We start from the raw sequence: 23,015 nt of genomic DNA on the forward strand, positions 1-23,015 counted from the left end.
CCCCCAAACATAAGCTGGATCCAACCGTGGCGATGTGTTGTATGGTGAAGGGTAGAAACCACAAACGGTGGCCGTCGGAGCCAAGGTCAAGCTCCGGCGGATGGGCTCCCTGTCTCTCTACCAGGCAGGGAGCTCCAGGACCTCTTTGACTACCAGGGTAAGGTCAAAGAAGAAAGTACCCCCGTCTCCCTTCTTTCCAATGTATGATATGGCATTTTCCAAACCCCCCCTCAAAGGTGATCGGCCCCCGAAAAGGGGCCGCACCGAAGTTTCGTTCCCACCTCTTTCAACAACTGCCTTGTCAACAACCGTGAATAACTATGCTCGTTTCGTTGTTATTGAGTCAGCTGACTCAGCAAGACCTGTCGCTTCCATGTCTGTATTCTTGATCTCTAAATTTCTACAAAGCACCATAGGTGGCAAATATCAAGCTAAAAAGCTCAGGACCGGAGAAATACTTGTAGAACTCAATGCCGAACAACAACTATGCTCGTTTTCTTGTTATTGAGTCAGCTGACTCAGCAAGACCTGTCGCTTCCATGTCCATATTCTTGATCTCTAAATTTCTGCAAAGCACCATAGGTGGCAAATATCAAGCTAAAAAACTCAGGACCAGAGAAATACTTGTAGAACTCAAAGCCGAACAACAAGCCCGCACTCTTCTTGCACAAACCCGCATCCATGATCTGGACATCACGGTCACGCCACACAGGGGCCTAAACAGCTCTCAGGGTGTGATTTCTGAGACAGATCTTCTGACGGAAAGAGATGCCGACCTTCTCGAAGGTTTAGAGGATCAGGGCGTCACATTGATTGATTGTAGGATTTTAACGTGCCGACGCAGAGCAGGCGATGAGGCGCGCCGTAGTGGAGGGCTCCGGATTAATTTTGACCACCTGGGGATCTTTAACGTGCGCCGAAATCTCGTACACACGGGCGTTTTTGCTTTTCGCCTCCATCAGAAAAGCGGCCGCCGCGGCCGGGAATCGAACCCGCGACCTCGTGCTCAGCAGCGCAACGCCTTAGCCACTGAGCCACCGCGGCGGGTGATCAGGGCGTCACAGCTGTGCGGCGCATCACGATGCGCAGGGACGACAAGATAATCCCCACCAAACACATCATCCTGACCTTTGACCGCTCGGCACTTCCACAATATATAAATGCAGGCTTCATCCGATGCTCCATTAGTTCTTACATTCCGAACCCGCGCCGCTGCTTCAAGTGCCAGCGGTTCGGGCACAGTACAAACTCTTGCCGTGGTCGAACGACTTGTGCAAAATGCGCCGCGTACGATCACCCCAGCGACAACTGCCCATCCGACACCCTCACGTGTGTGAACGGCGGGGGGGGGGGGGCCGCATGCAGCGTACTTCCGCAAATGTAAAAAATTTCATAGAAAAAGATCATCAACATCAAGGTAACTGAGAACATCACCTTCCCAGAGGCGCGGAAGAGGTTCGCCTCTTTCCCCCTGGGGAGGTACGCCGAATCGGCTCGCCGGGGGGCGGAGCGGCGTCTGGTGTCTACAGGGACCCAGTTCAGAGAGTCTGACCTGGTCCCTCCTGTGCCCTCCCCCCCCCCCCTGGGGTGCCTCATGCAGCCCAATCCGTCGCCACGCCGCTTGCTGAGGCAGCAGCGGTTCTGGTGACAACCTCTTCTGTAGGGACCGGTGCCGCTCCCGCCTCTACCTCCCCGTCCTCCAGTGCGTTGGAGGGGTGCCGACCGGATGGACACCGGGGGCCCCGCATCGGCTCCCTCCGCCACCGCCCCTCCCGTGCCACCTTTGGTGTCCCGGACGCCCTCGGCGGTGGCGGCTCAAACGAAGGGCTCCCGAAAGGGGGCCAAGTCCGAGGGGCCTGGTCCGCCGAGCACCCTTCTGGCATCCGACGAGGAGATGGATGTCGCACCGTTCCTGCCTGCAACACAGCGCAAGGAGCGGCCTCCGATGTCCAAGCCGACAGAAAGGCCTAAAAATCCTAGAATAACAGCCCCGAAAGACGACACATGAACAAACACACACACACTCCAGTTATTCTTAAATTTAAATAATGGGAATAGAAAACATCATCCAATGGAACTGCAGAGGCCTCCTTAAAAATCTTGACGATGTGTATGAGATGCTGCATGCCAATCAGCCAAGTATCATGTGTGTCCAAGAAAGCCACCTCAATTCTAAACAAACAAATTTCTTAAATAGGTACATGGAATTCAGAAAGGACAGGGTTGGCTGCACACGCTCTTCAGGAGGTGTGGCAATTCTCACCCGGAAATCTTTAGCCTGCCACCCTGTCACTCTGAACACTGTCCTTGAGGCTCTAGCAATCCGTACGATAGTATTTATTAGGTTGATAACGGTATGCTCCATTTACATTCCTCCTGATCATGCACTTTCGAGCTCTGGCTTTGAGGCGCTGGTCGACCAGCTACCCGAACCATACATCGTAACAGGCGACCTTAATGCGCACAACCCTCTTTGGGGCTCCTCTAGAATGGATGCCCGAGGTTGCCTGATAGAGAAATTTCTTACATCTTCAGGAGCATGCCTTTTCAACAAAAAACAGCCTACGTGCCATAACGTAGGACACAATACATACTCGCATCTTGACTTGGCTATTGGTTCCGCAATTCTCTTTCCATGTCTTGAGTGGGGCGTGGGCACGGACCCATATGGTAGGGACCATTTCCCCACTTCATTAACGTATATAGGTATAGGCCCGAGCAGTCCATCTTCACATAAAAGTTTAATGAATCAAAAGCAAACTGGAGCACATTCACACAAACATCTCAACTACACCACACATCTATAAAACACCTACACGTGGAGGAAGCCGCCCAACTCGTCACGGCGCACATCTTCGACGCCGCCGAAAAGTCCATTGCCCAGGCCTCCAGTGGGTCCCGCAACCCAAGGAGGCCCTGGTGGAGCGAGGACTGCAGGCGGGCACGAGAGGCCCAGAACAAGGCGTGGGGTGTCCTTCGCCGATACCCCGCGTCAGATAACCTCATTTCTTTTAAACGGGCGAGTGCGGCGTGAGGTGAAAAGGGAGAGTTGGCACACCTTCCTCACTTCCATCAACTCATACACTGACACACACAAAGTGTGGACACGAATACGAAAACTAAAAGGACAACAGACACACAGCCTGCCCCTGGTTAGTACAACAGGGGACACACTGGAAGACCTGGCTAACACACTTGCGCAACACTTTGAATACGTATCCAGTTCAGCACACTACACAAATACTTTCATGAAACACAAAACATCTGTAGAAAAGAAGTCCCTGCGTGATAACAAGTCGCACACTTCTTACAATTCTCGTTTTTCAATTCATGAGCTGAAGGTTGCTCTGAGCACATGTAAGCCTTCAGCTCCAGGTGCAGACAAAATCACATACACCATGATACAACACCTACACCCAGACACTCTTGAAACACTCCTATATCTATAAACAAAATATGGCTTTCGCGGCACATTCCTCGCTCTTGGAGGGAGGCCACAGTAGTGGCTTTCCTGAAGGAAGGAAAGGACCCTTCCTCTCCCGCTAGCTATCGGCCCATCGCCCTCACAAGCTGCCTGTGCAAGCTCCGTGAGAAGATGATAAACAGGAGACTCGTGTACTTTCTTGAGTACAATGGTCTTCTCGAGAGCCGCCAGGTAGGCTTCAGGGCGGGGCGGTCCACCAACGACCAACTCGTCGCGCTCGAGTCTTATATAAAGGATGCTTTCCTCCACAACCAATATTGTATGACGGTATTCTTTGATCTGGAAAAAGCGTACAATACCGCGTGGCGGTATGGCATCCTAAGCGACCTCAAGTTCTTCGGCATAACAGGTAACATGATGAACACACTTTCCAGCTATTTGTCTCAAAGAACCTTTCGTGTGCGAGTTGAAACTGCACTATCTAGGGTTCATGTGCAGGAAAATGGACTGCCGCAAGGTGGAGTTCTAAGTCGCACCCTTTTTAATGTGAAAATGAATTCCCTTAGGAAGGCGCTGCCACCGTCGATTTCCTGTTCAATCTATGTAGACGACGTTCAACTCTCCTTTAAATCCTGTAACTTGTCTGTCTGTGAGCGCCAGGTCCAGCTTGGTGTTAACAAGCTAGCTGGCTGGGCAGATCTCAATGGTTTTAAATTTATTCCCGGGAAGTGCACTTGTGTTTTGTTTTCCAAGAGGCGTGTCATCCGGCCGGATCCAGACATTCAACTCAATGTTGTCTCGATTCCTGTCAAAAAGGAACACAAGTTTTTAGGTATAATCTTCGACGAAAAACTCACATTTATTCCACATATAAAACAACTAAAACATAAATGCTTAAAGACAATGACTATCCTGAAGGTTCTCTCGCACATTTCTTTTGGCGCTGACAAACAACTTCTTTTACGTGTTTTGATCAGTTTGATAGGTTCACGATTGGACTATGGTAGCGTTGTTTATGGGTCAGCAAGTAAAACATCCCTCAAAATGCTGGACCCACTGCTCCATCTTGGGCTCCGCCTGGCATGTGGCGCCTTCCGCACTAGCCCGTTTGAAAGCCTCTATTTGGAGTGCAACAAATGGAACCTACAACGTCAGCGAGCATACACAGATCTCCTTTATGCCTTTAAAATTTCATCCATGCCACACCATCCTTTTAAATCAGTTTTCCATGATACATCTATGACTGAACTCCTTTTAAATCGACCATCGTTCTCTGCGCCCTTCTCTTACAGAGTTAGAGAGGAAGCGTCAGAACTTTCTGTCTCCTTTTTAGAAAGCATCCAAAGTTCACTAACAGATTTTATAGCACCATGGCATCTCCGCCCTGTATCATGCGACACATCTTTCACACATGTAGATAGAAACCGAGCTCCAACATGTGCAATTCTGAAGAATTTCTTGTATTTACAGCAGAAGTACCAATGTTCTGAATTTTATACGGACACTTCTAGAACTGCCACCTCTCTGTCCTGGGCGGCGCATGGGCCCGGCCTTAGTGCCACAAGAACTCTTAACAGCAATACAAGTATCTTTACGGCAGAGGCTTATGGTGTACTTCTTGTTGTTAATCATGTACTTCAAAGCCACATCCCACAATCCATTATCTATACAGATTCCCTTAGTGTTGTGCGGGCATTGTCCTCAACAAAGTCTCCAAAAAATCACGTTGTAAGTATTATCACCAAAGGTATTATGTCTGTGTATGTCCACAAATTTTAACTCATCATTTGCTGGGTCCCTGGCCACTGTGGTATAGCCGGGAATGAAGCAGCGGGTCGAATGGCTGCTGCTGCTACACTCTTGAATACAGTAGACATAACCACATTACCCTACACCGACGTGAAACCACACATCAGACAACAACTTCGAAAAACATGGCAAACACACTAGAGGGAACAAACAGACAAGTTACACGTAATAAAACCACTCTTAGGACAATACACCACTTACACACGTAATAGATTCACTGAAGTCGCCTTGGCTAGATTGCGGATAGGGCACACACATGCAACGCACTCGCACCTGCTCACTGGATCTCCAAGACCTCTGTGCAGCAGGTGCGGAGAGGCCCTATCCGTGATCCACATCCCTATACAATGTAAGGTACTCAACATTACACGACGCAAATACTTTCTTCAACTACACACACAACATATTCCACCACACCTGTCATACTTCTAAGGAGATGATGCCATGTTCTCGGTTCAGTGCACCTTTAAGTCCCTATCTGAAGTTCATTTCTTACAACTCATCTCATACCCCCCATAATTTTACCCCTGGTCCTATACACCAGCCATCCTATTTATCGCTTAACCACTCATGTTCTTCACCCTAGCCCTATACACCAGCCATGCTTATAATCATTAACTGATTTTATGCTTTCCCTCCTCATCAAATAACTTTGTATTTGGCGCTCTGTGCCCATGTCGGCCTTGCGCCATTAAACTTACACCATCATCATCACATACATATTCAATTCAGTTCAATTCAATTCAATTCAACCTTTATTTCCAACAAGAAGTTCGGGGTCCCCAGGCGAGAAGTGGCCGTAAAGACCACTTGAAAGGTGCCTGAAGGCCCGCACTCGCAATGTAAACCGTTGCAGTGATCTGTTTTCCTTTTTGTTTCCATTATACAGAGTTGTTCGACTTGAAGAGTAGGCTAGGAGCAATATACACTGTCATGCGCAGATGAACAATGAAGCATAGCGATTGCAGTGACACAGGAGCAAAAAAAAAGAAAAACAGTTGTAAAAATCGAAATATTTCTATAGGAAGACTCAATAGACACGCAAAGGCAAAAAGCAAGAAAAGAAAGAAAAGACAAAGAGAAACGAAACGACAGTTTTGATCAACATATATGAAAATAAGGGTGTGTGTTAACAACTTTTTAAAAACAATTCCCTCATTTCTTTTCGCGTGTAGCCACTTAAATTTGTGTTTACGTTATTCCATTTGTTTAGCAGAGAAGGGACAGTACATCTTAAGGACTGAAGAAGATACTCAGGTTGTCGAAGCGGAACTATCCACCTGTCACAACCTCGAGTGCGCGAATCACTCTGTTGCATTTTTAAATCACCCATGCGTTCCAAAAAAAAACTCGGTACCTTTCATTTGAAAAGAAAAGCGAATACAATAGACGAAATTCATAAATGTTCTTGGCAGACATGATTTTATATTGAGAGAAGAAAGACTGAGTTGAGTGCGTGTAGGGTACATGGGCGATGAAGCGCAGGGCCCTTTTTTTGTGAAAGGGTCTTTCAATATTTCCAGTGGTAGTGGTGACCCATATGAGCGTAGAGTAATGTAAATGTGCAGCGAACAGGGCATGGTAAATCTGAATTTTAGATTTCACCGGGCAATAATGTCTACATCGCGCCAGTGCACCAGCCGCTGACGTTAGTGATCTAGTCAAGGCTTTTATGTGACCCGTCCATGTCAAATCAGAGGAAAACCTAACACCCAGGATTTTGTGCTTATTCACTATCTCTATAGGTATGCTGCCTAAAGTTATCATTTGATGCATCGTTGTGTCCTTGTTTTTAGCTCCAAATAAGATGGCTTTTGTCCTGCTGGCGTTAATTTTTAAGCTGTTGGAATGTGACCAGTGGTAAAGGATTGGCAGGGCCTCCTGAGCCTTTTCCGCCATTTCGTTTTTGTTTTGGCCTGAAATAAATAAACTCGTGTCATCTGCATAGAGAAAGAACGTGACGTCGTTTTTGGTTTTAACAATATTATTAACGTAGATATTAAACAGCAGCAGCCCTAATACGCTGCCTTGGAGTACTCCATGATGTATAGTTTTATGGGAAGAAATAAAGCCTTCAACTTCAACGCACTGTTTCCGTTCTGAAAGGTATGACTGATCTAGGTATCTGGCGCCTGGCCTTGCACCATCATGTTCTCGCGTTCTCTTTCGGCTTTCAAAGGCATTCAGAAGCTAAGCAAGATTCTAAACGGCCAAATGTAATTTTTGCTTTACTTACTGCTGCTTCAGGTCGAGCACAAGACCTGTGACCTCGATGTGGTGAGCCGTTCTGGTTGCAGGCACTTTAGTTCCGCTATCCACAATTTTTATTCACCCCGAGCTTTATATCTGGCGCGGGTGCTTCTGAATGTCAATGAACTGTCACCTGTGTTCTCCGCAACCCGCCTAATACTGCCTGACGATTGACAATTAACTACTTTTTGCGAACCGGCAGGTGTTCAGCATGGACTGTTAGTCCCTGCACAGGGCAGAGCATCGCGGTTCTAAAAACACGTCATTGCTCGTATAGCAGCATTTAAGAGCGACAATTTTTTTAGCCGAGGTGTTGCAGTAAACTTTAATGTATTATTCGGCGCATGTGCGCAAATAAGCCCGTTGACCCCCTTCACCCCCGATCTCCTAAAAGGAAGATTAGACCCGCCGCATAGCACAAAAACGAAACTAACTGCTGCTTGCTTGCCAATATGGTATGGAGTCTTTACTACTTTTCAGAGATCAAGGGTGCTATCAGGGGAAAGGCAAATTATTTTGTAGTTATTTCTTGTTATAATTACTATAAAAAAGAACAGTAACTAATGTTAACACTTACATGCAATGCTACATGTTAAGCAAACCCAGCTTCACCTTTTTCAAACCCGATTACATTTTTATAATATACATACAGTGAACGAGATAGAACAGATTACCTTTCAGTGTGCTGTCATGTTTATTTCGCAATTTGGTCCAGTACTACGGGCATTTACCTAGTTTAGCATATTTTGCAGATTGCCGTCTTTTTGCATTGCTTCTGTTGATGCTTTTGATGTAGAAGTGAATGCGGGTCGTGAGGTAAAACGCACATCTGCCGCAAAAGCCTTACAATGATCACTGCACCCAAGTTCCCACTGCTGCTTAGCCTTCACCACACTCAAAATGTCAAGGATGCTATCCCAATGAAGCTCAAGAACACTGAAACATTCAGTGAACGCATTCTCCATGTTTAGCACAAACCGGTGCAGAACGGCCTGTACACAAAGTGGAGCTCGCACACTGCAGCCGACGATTCTGTGAGGGGCTTGTCCTAATAGTTACAAGTACGTTTGCCCATTCAGTCAGGATGCATCTGTTATTTCCCTCACAATTCGACGCACAATGTAAATTAATTTCTGTACTCAACCAGGCACTCTATGGCACATAATATGGAAGTGCGTCAAGAACCCAGGCCTCCCACCTCCTTTTCCTTCCCCTACTCCTGAGCAGTGGGACATACTGCGTTCCAGCTCCCTTTCTCAAGATCAACTTCTACTGGTCGAGAGGGCAGGTCGAGCCGGGACGGCACATGCCTGGAAATGAGGAACCACCCCACCTAAAAGCTCGATAAAAAAAAAAGCTTTGTCTCTCTCTCCTGCCGGCGCAAATTGCGCTTCCACTTTTTTCGAACCTCTTCGTCTCTTGGGGCGGCGAACAAATACGCCTTTGGAGCGCCCTGATAGCCGGCGTGACAGCCTGGTCAAAACAGTGCGCATCAGTTCTTCTTTTCGCCATCTTCCTCACATGCTGGCCCTTGACGAAATGCACTCTCTCACTGTTTTAAAAAACACGTCAGAACCTCCGCACCGATTCCACCGAACGCACGTGCACCCACCGCCTTCCAAGTTCTACGTTTCGTCCGGGTATAGTGCCTAGACAGTATATTCTAGGCACTATAGTCCGGGCTGAGGGCTGCGGCGACAGCGCGGGCGCGGCTGACCGGCTGCGAGATCGTGCACGAGCGCCCCTAGCCACCCTAGCGGTGGTCGACGGCGCGCGGCACGGCGAAAGCAACGCCGTCTCCGCCCGCTCGGGCCACTCCCCTATTCTAGTTCACTCTAGTTATCATCGTACCGCGCTTCTGCCATGTTGTCAGCTGTAAAAATGCATAAAGATAAGCCACCTAGGACGGCTTGGAATCGTAGCATTCACTAGCCGAAACCTACGCAGTGCATGAACGCCCTCCGCGTACCCGTAGACGCCCAAATGTCGTGCGCTTTTCCCCCATAATTGGAGCTTGCCTCCCTCGTGCCTGTATCGTAAAAAGCGTGTTCGCACCTGGCCAAGGGTCTGTTCATTCTGGCTTGCGTCCACTGCCTGCAAGCAGTCGGTGCTTATGGCAACAGCACGCCAACGAGAACTCGCTAGCGCGCCATGCATGTGCCAGCCTGCGCGCGTTTTGTGAACTAGTTCGTGTAGTCATGAACGTTGTGGCCCAGAAAAAGGTGAACTCAATATAGAAAACATCGGCGGAAAACAAAAAAGTTAACTTACAAAAAAAAAGCACGTACCCGCGGGGATTCGAACTCGTGACTTGCAAAACATTTGCGGTGACATACCCAGTGCCCCAGACTACCGAGCCACGAAGCGGGACGCCAAGGCCTTTCTAATATAGGGTATATATTGTACAACCGGTTTACACTTTTATTTAGTTTTGGCACTTCAAGCAGCTTAGGTGACTATTTGTTGTACTGCGATCGTGCAGTAAGCGTAGCCCGAGTTTCCACAGTAGCTCACGTCTAGCAATTGCATTTCGTAGACGGAAAAGCGTTCGCAGATGCGTAGTCGTGCTGCTGACCGCTGTGCTTGTTCGCCCAGCGCAAAAAAGTGCTTCCCGCGCCCTAGTTTTACGCTGTACGGTAAAAATATCAGTTGATTTTATTTCCTTAGTACCTATATTGACTTCGCTGACTCTTCTCCCGCCTTCAAGAGGCCTTATATTTTCCTACTGGCGTACCAGTCAGCGAAGCGTCGCATGTGCGCTTGTGCAGCACTTGTGTGAAACGAACTTGACTTGGAGCTAGATACAGTGTACAAACAAACCAAGTAAAGAAAGGCACATTCTTCCATTCACAAACGTGTCCTGGCTTCGTTTCAACTAAGCGAACGAATTGCGACCAAGCAATTTTTTTTTAACCTCCTTGATTGCGACGACCTGCCGGCGGCCGGCGGACGAAACGCTGGGCCGACTGACTCTGTCGGCCGGGGAGCCGTGCAGTAGCGCAGCCGTGGCGCAGCCAATTGCCAGCTCATCCCCTCCTGACGTCACACGAAAACGCCACAGAAAATGGGCGAGCGTAAAGAGAGGAGGACAGCATTTTCGAATTAGTTTTTCTACTAAATAAAATCGCGTAAACGCGCCTAGAGTGGTCGAAACATGGCCTGGGGACTCCGGACTACAATTTGCGCTAGTAATCCCGCAATGTTTACATATCACTTCAGTGTCCCTTTAAAGCGAAGGTTACTATTCCTCGGTGAGTGTACCCGGCGAGAAGACAAACTCACTACCGGAAAGCCAAATGTCCCATGCTGCTGAAGAATGATTGATTGATTGTACGGTTTAACGCGCCGACGCCACGCAGGCGATGAGGTGCCCCGTAGTAGAGGGCTCCGGATTAATTTTGACCACCTGCGGATCTTTATCGTGCGCCGAAACCTCGCACACATGGACATTTTGGCTTTTTGCCTTCATCAGAAAAGCGGCAGCCGCGGCCGGGAATCGAACCCGTGACCTCGTGCTCAACAGCACAACGCCTTAGCCACCGCGGCTTTTTTTTCTTTATTGCCTTTTTTTGCCCACAATATACGTCACGGATAGATTAAAAACCGTCGGCCGAACTTCGGCTGACGAAAAAACTTAAAATAAACGTCAAACGTACACAGTTCTTCTAGTACAGGTAGCCATCCCATATCGGGCGTCTGCCACTTGTGCACTTCATAGAGCAAACTAACACTCTGTGCAAAGTATTTGCTCACAGTGAGGGCCTGCGAGTCCGCGGGGCGCACCGCCATCCTCGATCTCCAAATGGCATGCAATCCCAGAGCCATGATGAGATCATACGGCACACTGTTGTCACTAGGTACGCAAAGAAATCGTATGCCTTGGGGCGAAACTGGCAGGTCTATCTTCAATGTCCTTTGCAACACATCCCATAAAAAGATGGCGCCCCAGCACTCCGCGAAAACATGCTCAATAGTCTCTGGTTTGTTGCACAAAGTGCATGTTGTAGGACCAGCGACAAACAAGCCCTTCTCCTGCATCCACGTCTTAACGGGAAGTGTACCGGTGTGTAGTTTAAAGAAAAAGGTTTTCACGGATGCTGGGACGGCCATTTTTTTAACACGAGATAACACGTCCTGGCCAGGAACAGATCTATACACCGATCGGAAAAGTGCCACAGGTAACAACACATCCTTTAGGTCTTTATTAAGTGCTTTTATTGACACAGCTGATAAGTACTCCAGTGAAAACTGTACTGCTAGAAACCTGAAACAGTCTACAACCTCCTTCATATAGCCTTTAGGGCTGCTACAGCTTTTGTCTGCGGACGAGACAATATATGTTGGCAATGCTTTTGACAGCACACTTTGTAAAAATGTTCGCAGAAAAGGGTCATTCGTATCCCGCAAGAACAAAAACCGATTAACAAGCTGGCGAATGTAAACGTGACACAACCAAACCCCATCCTCCTTAACACGCCGGAAAAGATTGGTTCTGCTTGAACGCTGAACGCTCCCAAACTGAAGACCAAATGAACACGGCAAATACAAGGTGTATTTTCTGAACTTGAACTCTCGAACAATGATTGACTTGCATCACGTACCACAGATTCGTTAAAAGAAAAAGGTTGCAAACTGTGGCACGTGCGAAAAGAGACAAAGCTGGACCTCTCCACTTAGTTGTCTTTTCGCGCAGCCTCACCGTTTCGGATTCCCAGTAATCGCGACTATCCTGATAGCTGTCCAGGGGAACTCCGAGATAACGCACTGGTGTGCGTGACCATGGCACATTTTCAAAAACTGATTGTGCTGCCTCCCACTCCCCATGAAAAAAACCCACACACTTCGCTCAATTACCAGAACTCTTTGTAACGCGACAAAATGTTTTTGTTATCAATATTACTTTGCTGATGCTCTCCTTATCCTCACAAAATACAGCCACGTCTTCTGCATATGTTAAGAGTCTCACCTCACTCGAGTGGTGGAGACGAAACCCACGCAAACCATTATCATTGATTATCCGCAAACAAAAAGGTTCAAAAAAAAATGCAAAACAACGTGTGAGAGGCAGAGCAACCCTGTCTCACAGAAGATCAAACTGGAATACTTGTGGAGACATGCGTGTTTACAATAAATTTCGGGAAGCATTCACGATACGCCATACGTACACTCTCCTTCACAACATCGCCGACATTAACATAGTCCAGAATGCAGAACAAGATTTCGTGACACACTTCATCAAAGGCCGTCTCATAATCAATCTGAAGCATTGCTACTCTTCTACAGAATACATCACAACACTGTAAAACACTGCGTGCGACATGGACATTGTTTACTATGCTTCTACCTCGTGTGCCGCATGTCTGATGCGGCCATACAAGTGTGGTTACTATTCCCTGTTCTATTCGCTAGAATCTTCATCATTACTTTATAACCTGTATTAGCTAAGGTCATTGGCCTGTAGCCAGTTACAGACTGAAGTTTTGCCCTGTAGTCTGACTTTGGGATTAAGACAGTATGCGTTTGCGAAAAAGAAAGCAGTAGAACGGCCGCCTCGAACGCTACACCTGAGCCACCGCGGCGGGTGAGGGTCAAGAGTGAAACCCTCATATGGTGGGAATGGAACCTGGGTTTTTCGCGTTATAAAGCAGACGTCTATCCTATCAAGCCATTCCAACACGGTCGAAGCAGTTTAAATATTAAAGCTTTCCTTTCTTCACTGATGGCGACCGTCCACTTCAAACTGTACTAAACAAAAGTCAACTTTCTCTGCCGTTGATGATGTTCGTGGGTAAAGTGAAAGATAGTTCAAATGCGAAACTTTGGTCGAACGCCAGTGTGTGAAAGTCTGAAGTCGAAGTCCACAATTGAAATCGTTACGCCCAAACAGCCAAGCAGGAAAGCCAACCTACACAATGGGTTTCCACAATGGCGCAAAAAGCGCAGGTGCTCATTCAACACGTTATCACTGACAAATGCCCCGGATTTGGTACGTGCCAGACACTTCAGAAATGGGGACGAGTTGGCTTTGGTGCAACAGGCTTCGGCGTTACCCGCTGGTACACATAGTCGCTGCATCACGACCACGAATCAGTGCATCACCGGCTGGCATCATGGGCTGATGACCATGAACGAAACCCTAAAAAAATTGTACCTTTATTCGACTTGGTTTGAGCAAGAAGAAAGCTTCCCGTTCTAACCATCTTTGTCGTTAGACAAAGGGGCTTTGATATTATATGGCGGAATTACTAACAACTGTTACAGTTGTTTATTCGAACAAGCTTGTGCGAAACGCCAGTGCGTTTTAGGCTGTTGGCTGAAAACAACCTATGAAAGAATTTTTAATTTGGCTGAGTGGCATATGTTTTGCCCCGGGCATGAGACACTTAATGGCGCTGGCCATGGTTCATATTTCAGTGGTGTTTCTTAGAAGAGGAATTCTTGGTAGCATGCTACTATTTCTCATAAAGTAGTTTGCTTGCTTTATAAACATTCTAGTTTGATAATACAAAAACTATAATATTCTCAATATTTCTTATATTAGTTTCTAGATACTAATGAAACAATATGGGTACGCCAGCGCAACTACACTCACACATGGAGTCACACCTGTGTTAGCGCGAAATTAGTTGGTGAGATGACGGAGAGTTACTACGACTTCACTGAAACCTACAGGAATAAAAACCGAACGTAAGTATGCTACCTTGTCAATAGACGTAACAAAATAATAAAATTCTTGTTGCAAACTTGTGGTCATCAGTTCACAACATAGACATTTAGACATTAATATCTGAATAGCCATAAACAAACCAAACAATTGCTCGCGGGAAAGGCGGACGTAACGTGCTGAAATACCGGGAATTGTACTTCCATCCATGTTACCAGTATATTTTACAGATAGATATTTCTGACACCTAATATGTCGCTTATTATGGTCTCGTGAGTGTTGAACACACTTTGTTAGTTTCGCAGTACGTAAGCGAGCGTTTTAAAAATTGTGAGTTTAAGGTAATAACTGTAACAAAATCTCATCCGTATTCTCATCGGAATATTTCCTTCGCAGACAAAGGTGAAATAAAATTGCACAAAAAATTATTTGTTCCGGCGAAGAGTTCACTGGGATCTGAAAGGCGTTACTACCAGTATATACCACTTCTTTTGCAAGAATTCGAACAAACTAAATCATCGCCCTTTGTATTTCGGCAGACGAAGTGTACTTACTGTGCAACCCCCATCACCTATGATGCTACACAAGGGTCACAAGTAAGATATACGCGGAAGAAACGTAGACAACAGTATCAGAAAAGGGTCATTGAGGATAACCGACAATAATAACAACTGAAGCTTTGATGTTGTAGGTAAACTGTGCGTAGAAACATTTCGCAGAGAAAAAAGTAAAATGTGTTAGTTTATATTATAGCATTCGTGTGAAGAAAACGCCCCGGATTGCCTACGTAGAGACACTGAGAATTGTGCGCAATTACATTTTTAGTGAATACGAGCAACACTGAACGTGATATCGTTCCTTTTGCCTCTAAAGTTGCGTATTAATGCTATGCAGTGAAAAAAACGAGGTTCTCGTAGAAATGATTGTTTATGGCATCGACCTTGTCCTCTCCAAAGAACATAGAAATATAATTGCGCTACATGGATAGAGTGGGACGACAGAAGACACAAAACACAGTCCGTCGTCCCGTCTTTGTATTTGCATTATCTCAGACTAACTACCCCGTCAGAATGCTTTGGTCTCAGAAAAAGTTCTAAAAAGCCAGCTCCAAACATGTAAAATCTACTAAAACAGCGGAACTGATGTCTGCATGCTGCGGCGAACTTGCGCGAAGGTGCGGGTGGCTGGCAACGCCACTTTCCTCGATAGGTACGCACTCCAAACTTACCCACGGACGTCTGGTAGCTCATCGGTGCAACTATGCGACGTGGTGTACTTGGTTACAACTTGAGAGCGACAACGGATGCTACCCTTGGCCGTCTTCGCGGCACCCTGCTTGTTCCTCCACGCGCCCCTGCGAATGCTTTACAGCCAGTATCGGGAACGTTACAGAAGACAATTCAGGGATATTTAGAATTTATTCTGCTTATAAATGACCGCGTCACGCCAAGCGCAATCACTTTACAAAGTGCGCGCACGCGCTCACGTCATGCGTCCGTCGCTTCAGCGGAGTGATACAGTAAATGACCTATAAGCCTCAAGCGCTGCCTGTTGGGGCGCCACTGAAATACCTTTAGCGGCCTGTTTCGAAAGCAGTCGAGGGAGGCCATGGCCGGGCTTGGCGCGCGCTTTCATGCGTCCTGCGCATCCAAGAAGGGAACAATGCAACAGATTCTTGAAAGAGTGAGGGCGCTTCGAACCAACCGTCTATTCTTTTGAGGGTAAGTTGCGTTTGTTGAGACGGACACGGGAAAAAACGTAGACTTTCACGAAGACTTTCCCGTGTCTGTCTCAGTGTTCTTAACAAGCGCAACTTACCCTCAAAAGAATGCTACACCAACTAGCCCGGCATCAAGCTTTACTGAACATCAACCCGTCTATCCTCCCATCTTTCCTTTTTTTACTCGACGCATCACCTTTGGCCTTGTGAGCAGGTCACGCTTGTCGGACGTCCTTTCGATCTACCGCGTATTATCACGGTACCCATAAATACATTCGCCGCGGTATCTGACCATGTAAGTATACTTGTTGCGTGCTTCAGTTGCATGATTAGAGAGTTTCAGCTAACCGTTTTTGACAGTCCACTCTGCTCATGGCCGTCCCCGCATGCCGAACGGAGCGTGAGCAGCAGAAACACTTTTATCTAAGCGATAACCGCATGTGAGCTCGACGGGGATTCAGTCGCGTCACTGCTCGGGCCCTGTACGTGTGTAAACCAAGACGTCATCCAAAAGAAAAAATAAAAATTGATATTTTAGTCACGTAAAATTCCGCGTCTATTGTTCCTGTCACCATTTTCATATAATACATTCGCTGCTAAGTTATAACGGCCCTAAATAATTTCAAGGATGTCGTTCATTATTGGAATAGCCTAGGCAATGCGGTGTTTCCGAGAGCTGCATATAACTAGGCTTGTGCTTCGGACGACGTTTTATGCTTTTCTAAACCTCGTTGAGGTGTGTGAGCTCTTTACTTATTTGGAAGCGCTTTCGTGGTTTAGCCGCTCATGTTACAAGTGAAGAACATGATTTCTCAGTGGGGTGCTCACCACGCAGAGGGCAGACAGTTTCAAATTGATTGATGCATTGATTGATATGGTGGTTCTGAGGTTTAACGCGACGACGCTACACAGGCGATGGGGCGCGCCGTAGTGGAGGGCTCTGGAATAATTTTGACCACTGGGGATCTTTAACGTGCGCCGAAATCTCGAATACACGGGTGGTTTTGCTTTTCTCTTCCACCAAAAGCAGCCACCCTGGCCAGAAATGGAACCCGCGTCCTCGCGCTCAAAATGTTCAGAGTGTGTTGACGGCAGCGATGAAAAACGATCCGCAGCTTTAATTGTCGAAAACTTCAAGAGAGTACTTCTCATGAACCACAGAAAAAAAATCACCGACTCACAAGAGAAGACCTCCAATTATGCCCACAAGCCGTACAGAAAATTCATCAGACTGACAAAATGAAGTCTGGACCCTGGAGGAGATAGCAAAAAAAAAATCCTTCTGGGAGATGCGTCTTTGCGTAGTAATGCCTATTCTGTACTTACTTCTTTAACTTCGTGCTGAAGTTTGCTAAAATGAATGTTTGAATTGCAGCAGGTGTTATTTATTAAAATTAGTCTGAACAACCTATTTGCATGTTTTTAATAATTTGTTGCTTTCAAATGTTTATGATTCGGCGCTTCCCGCAGATATTGCTACACTGTTCGACTTTACTAGGCAGAAAATTCAGAAGGGGGAAAAAAATCGCCTATTTTAAGGACGCCCATATAAATTAGCATGGAAAGGTATCACCTGTAGCCAGGACGCGGCTAGAGGTGATACCACCTGATGATGATGATGATGATGATTGCTATTGGTTTCCCCTTTGAAGCGGGGTGATGACATGTCATCTTGCCAAAAAGAACTAATATAACCATGTTTTACACCTACCCCCTCTTCCCACCCCCCAACCCGTGCACGCCTAAACCGACAACCGGGGACGTTCGCATATTTAGACGTGAAATGCACAGGTGGAGGGGGTGAAAAGTACTTTATATGTGACCAATCGGAGATGTATTATTGAGATGTATTATTATTTATAAATTCCTAATTCTTAATTCTTAATTATTAATCTGATATGTATTATTAATACATCTCGGATGTAATCTGAGATGTATTATTATTCTTCCCCCAGAGCACCAATGACCAGCTGCTCAACCAGGACCACCGACGCGACCTTGTCGCTTGGATTGGCTTTCAGGCTAAAGAAAAATTGAGTTCACTTTGGCGTTCCAATAGGGAAAGTTGCTTTCGAGCGGCAGGGGCCCGAAGCTAGTGGGCGAGGTGAAAATTGAGGTGTCAATGGTGGCGGCGACATTCTCAGCCGCGGTGGGGGCGGCGGCTTTCGGGTGTTTTTGGCCCCATTCGCGGTGCTGGTGATTCTCCGCAAATCTCTAAATACGGCGCTACGGCCGCCTGCCAGCAGTCTGCGCAACATGGGAAAGAGGCATCGGTTGTGCCGACGGGAACAACCGTTGGGAGAACCATTGTTACAGAGGTGTCGGCGGTGGTGAAAAGAAAGCCCGGAGCTGCACCGATGGAGCACATCGACTTCACCGGAATGAAAACTACGGGGGGCGAGAGAGGGGTGAGTCACATACTGCTTCGCAGTGAAAAAAGCCTCTCGCTGAATCAAGGAGTGGGAACAGAGAAAATTACCTATATTAAAGAATTATAAAGCATTCACCAGTAAGAGAGTGAAAGCTGGGGGAAAACTTTGAAACGTTGGGGACTGAAGGGGGAGGTACGTGGCAGCGACACCACAGGACTATCGTGTTTTTGAACTGCAGCGAAACAAGCATTTCTGGGGCCACTTTTCTTCGTCGCCCCCTTCCTGGGTATCATTTTTTTCAAATCCATAGCACTTGGGGACACTTAGGTCTCGTTCACCTAGACAGGCACTTTTCTTTTTTAGTTATTGTACAACTTATACGTTGCCTTGTCATAGCCTTTTTTATATCATCATGTAGGGAAGCCCAATCGCCAAAGCTGGGAATAAGTTGGCAGTCTCTGGAATTCGCGGCCAAAACTTATCTTACGATTTTCAAAATTTGCGTTTAACGACCAAGAACCCTGTAACCAGACGAGTAGTGAACCGAGGATAGATAAGTGGTGATTGTCGTGGAAAAAAAATTGCGCGTTAATATAGTGCAGTTTGGAGAGAAAGAAATAACTTAAGTAGCCTAGGCCGGCTGTCACATAAACGAGCTGTACCGTCCACGGCAAGAAATGTAGCACGGCGCCTGTGGCTCCCGGGCCAGGTACGATGAGAAAACAGACACCGACACAGTGCTGGTGCTGGATCATGCGAGGCAACTTCGTTCTTCTCGTCCCTTACCAGGTAGCACCACAGCCTAGCGGTGGCGAGGCTGCGGCCGCAAATACTGCTACATTTGACTTATCCCGCATTCTAAAGTTTCGAGGGAGCTATGAAAACTTTCGCGAATACACAGGAACTGTACTAAAACAATAGAAATTCTGTTACTGTTAACACGTGTAATGAGAGCATAAAGCGCAGAACTATGTACAAATGTGCACATACAGTTTTCATGCTCAGTAATGTCCAAGTTCATTCAATATCCGACCGGCACAAGCAGACATGCGCGCAGAACAAGCTCAGAAGATCTTGCTGGGAGTGCTGCAGAGGGCGATTGGTGGGCTGTATAATGCTTGGACGAGAATTTATGAGGTTGCGAGTAAAAAGTGTACCAACCGTGACTCCGGAAGAGGTAGAATGGCGCAAGATGAGATGTGTACACCCTGAGAGTCGGAAGGTTGAAAGATTATTCTGGACTTCCGATGGTGCCGGTGAGGAAAGTGGGGCCTTGGAGATACAAACGGTGAAGTGGAAAAAATGTCGGCGCGGTGGACGAGCACGACATCGACGCCACGCACGACGCTTGATACCTAGCACCATCCTTCTTGCACCACAAGGGCATTGCTTTTTCACGCCATCGTGCTCCAGTACTGGGGTAAACCGCACATGACGAGCATTTCGCCGAAGCGCCGGGTGTTGGGGGCCAGGGTTGTCGATGCAAAACGTGAGGGCCCAAGTATCACGCAAGGCGGTTACAGTTGCAGAGGAATTGTAATCAGTATCGTCGGAAGCACATAGAACTCACGGCGGTGATAGACTTGGAGCTGAGTAAAGCAAGATAGTTGGTCCGTCACGCAAGTCGCTGTGGCTAAGGCGTTGTGCTGCTGAGCACGAAGATGCAGGTTCGATTCCCCGCAGCGGCGGCCGCTTTTCTGATGGAGGCGAAAATAAAAATCGCCCGAGTGTACGAGATTTTGGCGCATGAAAAGGTGAATAAGGTAGTTAAAATTAATACGGAGCCCTCATTTACAGCTCACCTAATCGCCTGCGTTGCGTCGGCGCGTTAAACCTTGCAATCAATCAACGCAAGTCCGCGGTTTCGGAGACTGTAGGAGACACTGAGGAAAACCCGCCTCGAGCGACAGACATCTCTTGAGGTGTATTGGCAGATGCGTGCGGCTCAATATGAGTGAACATGCCGTCGATGATGCAAGGTTGTTGAAGCTTTGTGGTCAGTGGAGTGGCAGTCCTGCGAGGTGGATTGGGCTTCACCTTTTTTGCCTGGATAGAATGGTTCTCGACATCTTCGCGCTAAGCCCTGCGAATTCGCAGCGACTGGAAGATCAAAGGGCAAGTGACGACGTCTCCACAGCAGCGCCGGTGTCATTGAGTTCACGGAAATTGGTAGGAGGTTCAAGTTTCGCATGGGTGGTGGCGGTTGTACCTTCAGCTTTGGTATGCTTAGTTGTGTCGCGAGCGGCGGACGACAAACCAACGGCATGCTGAAGCACTTTAGCACGGCGTCTTTGAAGACGACAATTTTCAACTACGTTTCAGAAGCGAATGGCGCCACATAACTTTGCCCACCTGTCTCCCAATACTTGCCCCCCGGCCAAATTAGACTCTCACAAGCCCCCAACCAGCGCACGCCCATTCCGTATTCCGATAAAATCAGCTACTCTAGACGCCCCACTCAGCACATGACGCTTCAGGCCCTCTAAAATAAAGTAAGTAAATTTTAGGTTGAATTTTCAGCTTCCGTGAGTTTGAACTATGGTGGTTGGTAATTGCAGTAATGAAGATACATTTGCACGCAAATAAATACTAGTGGAGAAAGTTTTTTGTGTGAGCATTTATACTACCCTTCGCGAAAATATCCATGAAGAGACGAAAGCAGGTCTCCATTTATTATTCAGAAGGTACATCATCTTATTGAACCTGCGTGGGATTTCAGGACAATTTCTCAGTGCACCAGTTGGTTACGTTGCAAAAACATTGTGCTACAGTTTTTACTATGTGCATCATGCGTCTCACCATGCCAATGAACGAGGCTCGCGTCGAGATCTCGAATGCATACCTCTGAATATATGTGAAGAAATTAAAGCTCAAACAGGATAGAACACATTCGCACAAACGTAGTATGCTCTAAACAATTAGGACGTGCACAGCATCCCACACTACACTCTTAGCCAAGAAGGACGAAAAAAGAACTAACTACCGCTGTTAGTCCTCGCGAGCAACCGTTGCTCCTCAAGAGAAGTAACTGTGGGAGCGTGCGTGCCGTGTGCATAATTCGTGGAGTAAATGTTCGTCCCCACCGACCTAGAGAGCAACAGGAGGACGAAACGCCGAGCCGTTATTTACCCCTGTAATGGCGTCGCTGCTATACGACCTGGCGGATATGTCTCTTCAGTATCATAATTTGTAAACAAACGTAGACGTCAATGCAGAATCTTTCATATAGTGTCTTAGGAAAAAATTTTAGTTTTTAAAATAACAACAAAGCGCCTTGTCTAAGCGAACATGCGGCTCGTTGCACGGAGAGGCGATGTGCGATATCACCAACGCCTCTTTTTCACGTTATTACAAAGTGTCACGCACATAGGACTCCCGAGCAATAATACGGGCAAATGAAACACTCCGCGCAAATGACGAAGTGAGGCAGGTAGTCAAACATCGCTAAATTTACTCACTAAGTGTAGTGAATACACATTTTTATACAGGCCGACAAATGTCAACAAGAACTACGACAACAACAAAAAATTGCAAGCGCACACAACACGTAAGCTCTTTGCTCTTATACTTAATTATAAATGTCTTCCGTACAAAAGCAATGAAAACGCCTCAAGAGCCGTAAGACCCGGCTGTATTTTCCAGCCTCATCTACCAACGCTAGTTGAAGAAGTCGGCAGCGCCACAATTTGTTTCGTCTACGCAGGAACATCAGCCCTATCCCCCTATCATTTCTTTAGCACAGACAGCCATGAACTCGCACATATGAGACCAAAGAAATCTGGGGCAAGTGGCGAACATTAGGAACTTGATCATTTTTGCCGAAGCGGGTGCATCGTTAGAACACTCAGCCTCCTGCCGGGACGACAGCGCTTGGTTTTCTGTTATTTTACGAGGAAAAACCATGCTTGTGAGCGTCTAATTGCAGTCGAAGGTCAGCAATAATGTCTAGAGTTAGCAGCGCATAAATTGCAAGCAATTGCATCGCTAGGAATTCCGACGCCAGCAATAAACGCAACGACGGCAAGTTCACAGTACAAACGTTTTGCACTCGACTACACATTTTCTGCGCGTTTCTCCATCTGGTTTAGTGGCTTAGTCGGTAGCGCGTCGGGTTTGAGCTGCGAGGGGCAGTGGCTCGATTCCCCGCCAGCACGTTTTAGGGGCGAAGCTCCTCTTGCCCGGGCCCTGTCCTGTCCCTCGTAGCGCCGTGTACCTACCGCTGATGATAATTGCGGCACGATGCCCCTAGGTATTGGCCAACCAAAGATTGGACGAAGAGGTCAAAATGTTCAACGCGTTCGTTGCTACCCAACAAGGAGGAGAGGAAAAAGAATAGGTTGTCATTCGTCGTCTGCGAGCTCAGGACACGTACCGGGGGTACGCGACACAAGACGCTCTGCAGAAGGCGAAGGCCAAGGTGGCTAAAATGTCACACACCGAATTTGCCAACACACCGAATTTGCCCATGGAGATTCTCATCGTACCAAGCAAGCCCTACATGATCACCACAAACATCTTTGTCGTCGACGGGCTTGTCAACGGAGCGGTTGGAAGTCACAAGCTTTGCGAGCGAGGAGTAGTGGTCTTGACGTGGCTGCGGCCGGTTTCGATCCCACGACTGTGTGGCCGCGATTGGAGGTACCTGGCGCTCTTCCCACTGCGATACAAACCGACACGCGAGCATGGCTACGAACACGCCCTATGTCCTTCACTCATTCACATGCTGCGTGCCGTCAAGAAGACCTATAACAACGTATCGAGTGCCATTGAAGTGGC

At 47.2% G+C, this 23,015-nt stretch overlaps 1 long non-coding RNA gene across 1 annotated transcript in view; it reads left to right on the plus strand.

The window, feature by feature from the left end:
• The window catches only part of LOC144140909 (uncharacterized), a 66,234-nt gene that overhangs the window by 19,252 nt on the left and 23,967 nt on the right, over positions 1-23,015 (plus strand). The window contains exon 2 of the long non-coding RNA XR_013316385.1: positions 14,025-14,170. This is a non-coding gene — a long non-coding RNA (uncharacterized LOC144140909). The remainder of the gene's footprint in view (positions 1-14,024; positions 14,171-23,015) is intronic.

Source organism: Haemaphysalis longicornis, unplaced genomic scaffold, assembly GCF_048455015.1.
Source record: "Haemaphysalis longicornis isolate Haplotype H1 unplaced genomic scaffold, Haemaphysalis longicornis Haplotype H1 scaffold_55, whole genome shotgun sequence".
In the NCBI taxonomy this organism is placed as follows: domain Eukaryota; kingdom Metazoa; phylum Arthropoda; class Arachnida; order Ixodida; family Ixodidae; genus Haemaphysalis; species Haemaphysalis longicornis.